Here is a 9,481-nt window from a genome sequence, read left to right on the forward strand (position 1 = left end):
TTGTTGGAACAAAACTTGGCTACGTAACGTTGCGCAGGAGGTTCCCGCCCAATGCCCTAAAATAAAGAGAAAACAGAGGGTGTGGAAATATTGAACATGGGATGTGAAAATATCAGACTATGGAATTGATATTTTCACACCCCCTTACTTTTAGTTTATTCTAATGTGTTGCGTAGCCAAGTTTTGTTCGTTTTGTTCAGGGGTGTGAGATAAAATGTCGAATTGCATTTGTAGAGAGAATATTAGAGAATGTACGACTAGTATATTCACTACCACCGTTAGTCTCAATGGATTTGATTTTATGGGACAAGACATTTTCAACAAGCGTCTTAAAAGTAGTAAAGCATTGACTTACATCGGACTTGTTGTGCATCGGAAATAGCCATGAAAATTTTGTAAAATCACCCACACTCTCCCGTCTTCTCTTGGTCTCTCGTACCCACGCGGTTGGCGTGTGCTTTTTTTTATTATTTGATTGATTTAATTCATACTTTCTGTGAACTTGGGATCACTAAAGTAATCCGAATTTCACACAAAGGAGAATGACAGAGTCGCCACCTAGATGAGGGATCTAGGACCCATAAGTGACCAGAAATCTAGATACGTTACCTGGTTACAAGAATGGAAGGTATGAGGGGTTACCGCCACAAGCACCATTCCTGCCCGATAATCCGGTCTTCAATTCCAAAGGTTAACTCATTTGAATTTCTTTTAAATGGCTCATTTAACTCTTCATTAATGTGCGAACTATGTGACATGCATCCTAAAATCTAATTTCAATGTCATGCCTAATGTGTATTTTGATTTTTATGAGTTTAGATTCGATCTATGTGAAAGTTCTCCTAGAATCTAATTTCATGAAAAATCCTACGTATTTTAATTAATTTAGTTAAGAAATCATAAAAAAACTAATATACAAAACCCCACCATTTGTGGTGGGCCGACTCGGGCTTGGTATGCTATGCAAGTATCCAAGTTGCCTACGTATCCCAGCCTCACTGGAATCAGAGTCGATCGTAGTTCGGTGCACCTAAACTAAGCTATATGCCTAACATATAGGACACCAATCTAGACTGTATTGACTGTTTCAACAGTTTTCAAGAGATTATTTTTAGTTCAAGTTGAAGGTTTTATTATTCTAGGACTTCATCTAAGATTCTATATGGTCCTAACTAAGTGCAAGACATCCCTTAGACTAATGCAGGTGAACCTACATCCTATGTAACTAGGCTTGTCCTGTGGGAAAAAGGGGTAACTAGTGTAACTAGATCTGTGGCACGGTTGCTATTCATAGCAAACGGCCGTGATGAGGCTGAACTCCTAACTCTAGGACTCCCTAAAACCTAGGACGCAACGAGACGTAAGTGTTCCAAAGGGGGCCCTAAGGGTTCCTATGATGGGAAATCAAAATCCAACGGTTCCCAAAGATGAGGATTAAGTTGATTCAACTTATTGAAGTTATTGATTTTTAATCTTTTAGAGATTGTACTTTCGACCCTTGTATAATTTAACACGTAAGTTATAGTATATTATTGCCTGGCATGTTTCTCAGGATTTCCGTGGACAGTGAACCTCGGAGCCAACAACATACTATAATTTAAATGTTCAAATTATGCAGAGCCGATTAACTTTTGATTTTCAGGGATTTCGATTCCTAAGCATCAAAGGAATACCAAAGGCTCTATAGTTCGCAAGCTTTGGCCGCGAGTTGCATCCATGGGAGGAAATCGTGCTCTCAACCCTCGTATAATTGAGCACGTAAGTTATAGTATCTTATTGCCTGTCATGTTTCTCAAGATTTCCGTGGACAGTGAACCTCGGAGCCAATATCATACTATAATTTAAGCACTCCAATTATGCAGGATCGATCGCAATTAGTATACGATTATGGTTGCGAAATCGACGGTTAAGCTGTCCGATGAAGCAAATTTACAAGGGAGATCTATGAACCCTAAGGTTTCTGTTTCAGATAAGTTGGGGATCAAACTAATGATAAAAATTTAAAGCTTTCTGAAAAATATCAAGGTATATTGAGTTCATTACGATTTTTGGCTGAATTTACAAGAATTAGACCAGATTGATGGTTTTACACACAAACACATAGCAAATCGAATTCAAATAACTCTAAATTTTTATAGTAGCTTCCTTATGACCATAGAATCTTACTGTATGAGTTTGAAGAAGTTTAGAGGTGGATTAATATCAGTTTTCTAATTTTTAATATCACTAACCAGATTGCAAGTTAACACATAGACCTATATCAAATCAAATCCAAATCAGTTGAAACTTTTATAGAAGCATGACAAGAACCATATAAGAATACTGTAAATTTTGCATGAATTTTTATTGCTGTTTGATACCAATTAAAATTCTCACAAAAATCGGATGGAATTAAAGAACTAATTAAAAGACATCCTAAAATCATATAAAAATTCCAGTAGATATTTTATAGATTATAATATTTTTTACCAAAAATTCAAAACCTAAAAATTAAAGCTCCTCCATTAATTGATTTTAAATTTGAAAAGACCAATTGTTTTTCTAGGAATCGAATATCGTTTAATAAAATAAATTGTAAAACTATGTCAAAACTTTTCAAAATCCCTTCAAACTTTTTATCTAACATACCAGTAACCTAAGTTACTGGTTTGTGAGGAAAAATTTCAAAAATCCTTAAATTTAGTATAAAAAAGAATTTCGGCACGTAAAACGGAGAATCGATCGGAAAACGATAAATAAAAAATATTTTTCGAAATGTGTTTTCATGATACCATTAAGTATAAATTCTGAAAAGTTTTATTAATTTTTAAAACCTTTTGGTATTTATTAAAAATAGCCGAAATTTAAAATAATTTAAAATTTGATTAAAAAAATTCAAAAAAATCCGAAAATTTTTGGGTAATCTGGAAATACAAAAATCGGTTTGGGTATAAAATTTCATTAATTGGTTTGACCCCTTTTCCATTTAATTCTTCAAGACACAACCCTTTGCTGGGTTACTTTTCGAAAAATAGAACGGAAACCGAGATGGCCAAACCATGGCCCAAGATCTCGCTTTCCAGTAGTTTTATAATTTTTACTAACCTAAAAAAAATTCTTTTTTTGAAAAAGATCCATATTTCAAACACTTGCCTTGAAAACCCAAATTAAATCCATATCGATAAGAGGAAGAAAGAAAATTATTATTTAATGGAGGAAAACTAATTTTTTGGCGAAATTTTGAATTTTGAAAACTTATAATCCATATTACATTATACTGGAATTTCAAAAGTTAATTTATTAAATTGATGTATGAAAAAAATAAAACCCTAGCATGCTTTTCTACTTTAAAGAGATATGCGATTCTTACCGTTGATCGCGATCCTCGTCTCTAGGGTTTGTAATCCGAGATATTCGCTTTGCCCAACCCTTTTGTGCGCTCAAGAAGATCCAAAAGATGGTGCCCCAATAATCTTTGGTGATGTGTTGAGGAAGAAGAAAGGATTCAAGAATCCCTTCTTGAAGAACACTTGAAAGATTGATTAAACTAAGAGAGAGAAGGCTTTTTTTCTTTTCCTTTTTTTTCTTTCGGAGAAAAAAGAAAACAAATTTTTTTTTCAAGGGTTGTGTGGTTTGCTTTTTATAGAAAAACTCAAGTTAGAGTGGGAAAATGAATCTTATCACTTGAGGTGTCCTTCCTTGAATAGGTTTCCTTGTTTCCTATTCCTTTCCACTTTCTAAGTTTGGATATCCTTTTCAACTAAGGTTACTTGTGCACTAAGTAATTCTAGAAGCTTCCAAAACCTCCTTTGAAAGTTACCTTTTCCGATTGAAACACTGCTTTCCTTTTTATTCTTCTTTCCTTTTTTTCTCTTTTTTTTTATTCAAATAATGATGTCACAACCTTATCCATAGGGTTGGGTGCCCAACCCATGTGGGCCAGCCATGTGGGGCGCCCACCATGGTGGTCGACCCACATGGGTGGGCCCCATGGGCCCGCCACTGCATGGCTTTTGGCCCAACGGGCTTTTTCCACTTGGATTTCAGTTTTTCGATAAAAATTCAGAGAAATCCTCTTAAATTCGAATTTTTTTATAAATATACCCAACCCGTGTAGCCTCTATGGTGCGCCATTTGACACTTGGTTGAGCCATACCCTTTAGGAAAAATGGTTTTTCGGACCAAATGATTGTTTTTGACCAATTCGCACCCGGAAGGTGACCAAAACACACCCGAATCCATTAGCCGTCTAAGGGGGAGGTCAAAGATGATAAGTCTTCGTGGTCAAACCTCAAAAATAGAAACTTTTTTAATTGGCTTCATTGGGTAAGGAAAATTAAACAGGGTCGGATGGGATCCCCTGGAAATGCCCGAAACACCCTTGTTTCGCAAAATTTTCAATTCAAGTCAAACCCCTGAGAAGTTCTATTTTTAGCAACTTTTCCAAAATTTAGGGAATCGCTCAAGATTTCTCAGACATGACTCAGGGGTCAAACGGGACACATCGGAAATGACCAAAATACCCCCGAAGTGCAAAAAGGGTCAAAATGCGGAAACCCCTAAAAATTTGAAAAATAACAGTTTTTCTCACTTGATTGGAAACTTGATTTTGCATCTTCTTGAGGCGAAAGGGACCCCCTAGAGACCTTCAGGATCGCGGATCAACTTCAAAATACCTAAAATGAGGTGAAATTCACCCTAAAATGCAATAATGCCTAACCTAATGCAGATGACTGACACAGACCAAACAAACCTTTTGCTTTTTAAAGCGTAGCAAAATGGGGGTGTCTACAGACTTGTTGTGCAGCGGAAATAGCCATAAAAATTTTGTAAAATCACCCACAAGCAGGAAATAATATCTAAAACCATAATTCCTTAAAATAGGAGTTGGGCCCTATAAGTACAAATGTAGAAGTTCCAAAGGTACAGAACAACGAACAGAGCTAAAATTAAATGGCAGTTTGCAATGTCTTCCCAATAAACAACTAGATCAAAGATGTCCCGAAGGAGGAAAAGAAGAAACAATAATAAGATTATTTGAAGCTAACTGGCGAAGAATAGAGTTAGCCCGATGACCCAACCGACGATGCTAAGCATCATAATCCGAACTCGTAGCCGATTGTGCATGATGAGAGACTTCAGGAGCTGTCAAATCAATACGGAGATGATACACCCCTCCCTTACTCGGTCCTCTGTGAACCCATTGCTCTGTCCTGTATCTGTAGACACCCTATTTTGACCGAACCCTAAACCGTCAAGTTCTAATAAAATTTCCATCAACTCTATGAGCTAGAGTCCCAAATTTCTTCCTAGAGTAGATTAAGATCCCGAGTAAGTCCCTCTAAAATTTGAAAATCCGATAATAGGCCCAATTTTAATGGTGGCAACCCAAGATGGGGGGAATTGGGTTAAAATAAAAACACCGTTTATCCTTTTGAAAACTTTAACCCAAATTAAGATTAACTATCCAATTAAGAGATCAAAAAATAATTTAAGCAAGTAAGTTAAATCTAAAGTGCAATGCAAATTAAAAGAGCAAAAGTCAAGAAAGAGTGCACTCGAGATTTAAAGTGGTTCGGTCCTCAAACCCGAGGCCTACTCCACTCCACCAACCAAACCCGTTGATGGCTTCACTATGTTGATCTTTTTAACCTTGGCGAAGACCGGTGCCAATTACAATCTCCAATTACTTTAACCTTGGTGGCAATCCTCACCACGGAGAGAGGGCTCCGCTTCTCCGAATACTCGCCCAAATACAATGAAAGAAAATGAAAAATACAAATTCCCTCTTCAAGGGTAGATAGCTTTCATTATAAATTGGAAAACCTGTTGGAATTAGGCTTCTCGGAACTCCGAGATAATTCTCGGAGCTCCGAGCTCGGAACTCCGAGAGAGTCGTCGGAGCTCCGAGAAATAGTCCACTAACTATTTTTCAAATCTCTGTTATTTTTCCCGGAACTCCGAGAAAGTCTCTCGGAACTCCGAGAAAGTCTCTCGGAACTCCGAGACCACTATGTCAGAACTCCGAGCTCGGAACTCCGAGAGAGTCGTCGGAGCTCCGAGAAATAGTCTAGTAACTATTTTTCAAATCTCTGTTTGTTTTCCCGGAACTCCGAGAGTAATTCTCGGAACTCCAAGACTTTCTCGGTTTCTCGGAACTCCGAGAAAGTCTCTCGGAACTCCGAGACCACTAAGTCGGGAAAAAATATATATAGCCGTTGGGAATTTTTGCAGAATTACGACTATGCCCCTGTAACGGTCATATTTGGGTTTTCTCTATATATATGTGTTCTCTATGCCTTAGAATATATCTCTCTCATTCCTAAACATGTTCTAAACATATTAGAGAGTGGAAAACACCCGTGTGCCTCAATTTGGGATATCTAAAGTGATTAGACCTAGGCTTGAATTTGTACATCCTTTTTAAGAGTGAAATTTGTGTGAGCTTGAGAGCTATCCACCCTTGAAGAGGGAATTTGTATTTTTCATTTTCTTTCATTGTATTTGGGCGAGTGTTCGGAGAAGCAGAACCCTCTCTCCGTGGTGAGGATTGCCACCAAGGTTAAAGCAATTGGAGATTGTAATTGGCACCGGTCTTCGCCAAGGTTAAGAAGATCAACATAGTGAAGCCATCAACGGGTTTGGTTGGTGGAGTGGAGTAGGCCTCGGGTTTGAGGACCGAACCACTTTAAATCTCGGGTGCACTCTTTCTTTACTCTTCCTCTTTTCAATTGCATTGCACTTTAGATTTAACTTGTATGCTTGATTGTTGTTTGATCTCTTATCTTTAATTGGAGAGTTTTTAAGATTGCGTTAAAGTTTTCAAAAGGTTAGATCTTGTTTTTTATAAACCCAATTTCCCCCCTCTTGGGTTGCCACTATCATACTTGGGCCTATCACATTGAATTTTCACCATCCCTGGGTCATGCATGCTTAGATAGACGTTTTCTCGGGGATACTCGTTCCCATTTCACATGATTTTCACCCAAATTCTTCGAAGTTACTTAAAAATGGCATAAGAGACCAAGTGCTTGTACTTGGGCGAATTGGGGGTGCTTTTCAGATCTTCTTCATTCGTTACCACGCACGGACCATCACATCTCTGGTTATCCGTTGCGACAGAGTATTTTATGGGGTTCCAGGGCCGACTCCCCTGGATGGCGACTCTGTGTTATTTTAGGTACGTCTTGGTTTCGAGGCTCTCGCCTCCGGATCAAGAGGTATCACCTATTTCGCCACCCATGCTGAGAGTGGCATCTGTTTCGAGAGTTCCTTGGTAGAGCTTTCCTTCACATTGTGGAGATCTTAGAGGCTCGACAGATGCCACTCTCAGCATGGGTGGAGAAATAGGTGATACCTCTTGATCCGGAGCCGAGAGCCTCGAAACCAAGACGTACCTAAAATAACACAGAGTCGCCATCCAGGGGAGTTCAAGACTTGAAGATGTGCTTCAAAGTAGAAGATTTGAAGGCTTAAGTCTTGTGTTAGATTGTACATGTAATCCGTCTTAGGTACCCCACCTTGAGGCATAATGGAGTCCCAAACAACTGACCCTAATTGGAAAATTGAAAGCCCTTGAAGCCCAAAATAAATCAGCATTACAAATTGGAAAACCTGCTGGAATTAGGCTTCTCGGAACTCCGAGATAATTCTCGGAGCTCCGAGCTCGGAACTCCGAGATAATTCTCGGAGCTCCGAGCTCGGAACTCCGAGAGAGTCGTCGTAGCTCCGAGAAATAGTCCAGTATCTATTTTTCAAATCTCTGTTTGTTTTCCCGGAACTCCGAGAGTAATTCTCGGAACTCCGAGACCACTATGTCGGGAAAAAAAATATAGCCGTTGGGAATTTTTGCAGAATTATGACTATGCCCCTGTAACGGTCATATTTGGGTTTTCTCTATATATATATATATATATGTGTGTGTGTGTGTGTTATCTATGCCTTTGAATATATCTCTCTCATTCCTAAACATGTTCTAAACATATTAGAGAGTGGAAAACACCCGTGTGCCTCAATTTGGGATATCTAAAAGGATTAGACCTAGGCTTGAATTTGTACGTCCTTTTTAAGAGTGAAATTTGTGTGAGCTTGAGAGCTATCCACCCTTGAAGAGGGAATTTATATTTTTCATTTTCTTTCATTGTATTTGGGCGAGTGTTCAGAGAAGCAGAGCCCTCTCTCCGTGGTAAGGATTGCCACCAAGGATAAAGCCATTGGAGATTTTAATTGGCACCGGTCTTCACCAAGGTTAAGAAGATCAACATAGTGAAGCCATCAACGAGTTTAGTTGGTGGAGTGGAGTAGGCCTCGGGTTTGAGGACCGAACCACTTTAAATCTCGGGTGCACTCTTTCTTTACTCTTGCTCTTTTCAATTGCATTGCACTTAAGATTTAACTTGTATGCTTGATTGTTGTTTGATCTCTTATCTTTAATTGGAGAGTTTTTAAGATTGGGTTAAAGTTTTCAATAGGTTAGATCTTATTTTTTATAAACCCAATTTCCCCCCTCTTGGGTTGCCACTATCATACTTGGGCCTATCACATCGGATTTTTACTTGGTATCAAAGTTAGAACTCTTGTTTTAAAAGCCTTAACCGGTAAAAGTTAAAGATCATTTTTGGCAAAACCCATGGATTTTAAAGTTGGTCATGCCATCTCTATCCCTCCATCCTTTGATGGAACCAACTTTGGGAAATGGAAAACCCGTATGAGGTTCTTTTTAGGATCCTTGGATTTAGAGATCTTGAATCTTGTAGGAAATGGTTTTTCTAAAAGGGGGAAATTAAGTTCCAAATTGCATGTATTGAATAATAGAGCTTTGATTGCAATTTGTTGCTCGTTATCTCCAAATATGTTTGAGAAAATTTCTAGTTGCACAAATGCAAATGAGACTTGGACAAAACTTGATAGTATCTTTTCAAATCTTGTTTGTAATTTTGAATTAGTGGATGTAAATACATCTCAAACACATGATAATTGTGATGCTTCTCATAAGGATTTGAGCAAAAAATGTGAAAATCTTTTAAATGAAAATAAGAAGCTCAATTTATCAATTTCAACATTGAAAAATCAAGTGGAAGCTTTGACAATTGAAATTGATAATCTCTCATCATGAAACGATGATTTGAATCAAATGAACAATGATTTGATTAATGTAAATAAAGATTTGATTCAAAGATGTAAATCATTTGAAAAAGAAAATGAAATATTGGTTTTTGAAAACCAAAATTTACAAGAAAAGAAAATTGTTGAAAATCTTAAATCTTCTTGTATTGTTACATGTCCATCTACTTGTTGCACAAAATGTCATTTTTCTGGTAGATTAGGACATTTCAAATATGAATGTGTGTTTAGAACTTTACCTAAATCTAAGATGGTATGGGTTGATAAGAGTATTCTAGGTAAGTCTAAACCTATTGGAACCAAAGTGGTTTGGGTTCCAAAAGCCCCAACCTAACTTTCTATGCATTTGCATTAGATTAGAGGCTTATGCTTTATCTTG

The sequence above is a fragment of the Tasmannia lanceolata genome, unplaced genomic scaffold (assembly GCF_043159265.1).
Source record: "Tasmannia lanceolata isolate RefF3 unplaced genomic scaffold, GAP_Taslan_0.1 ptg000024l, whole genome shotgun sequence".
In the NCBI taxonomy this organism is placed as follows: Eukaryota; Viridiplantae; Streptophyta; class Magnoliopsida; order Canellales; family Winteraceae; genus Tasmannia; species Tasmannia lanceolata.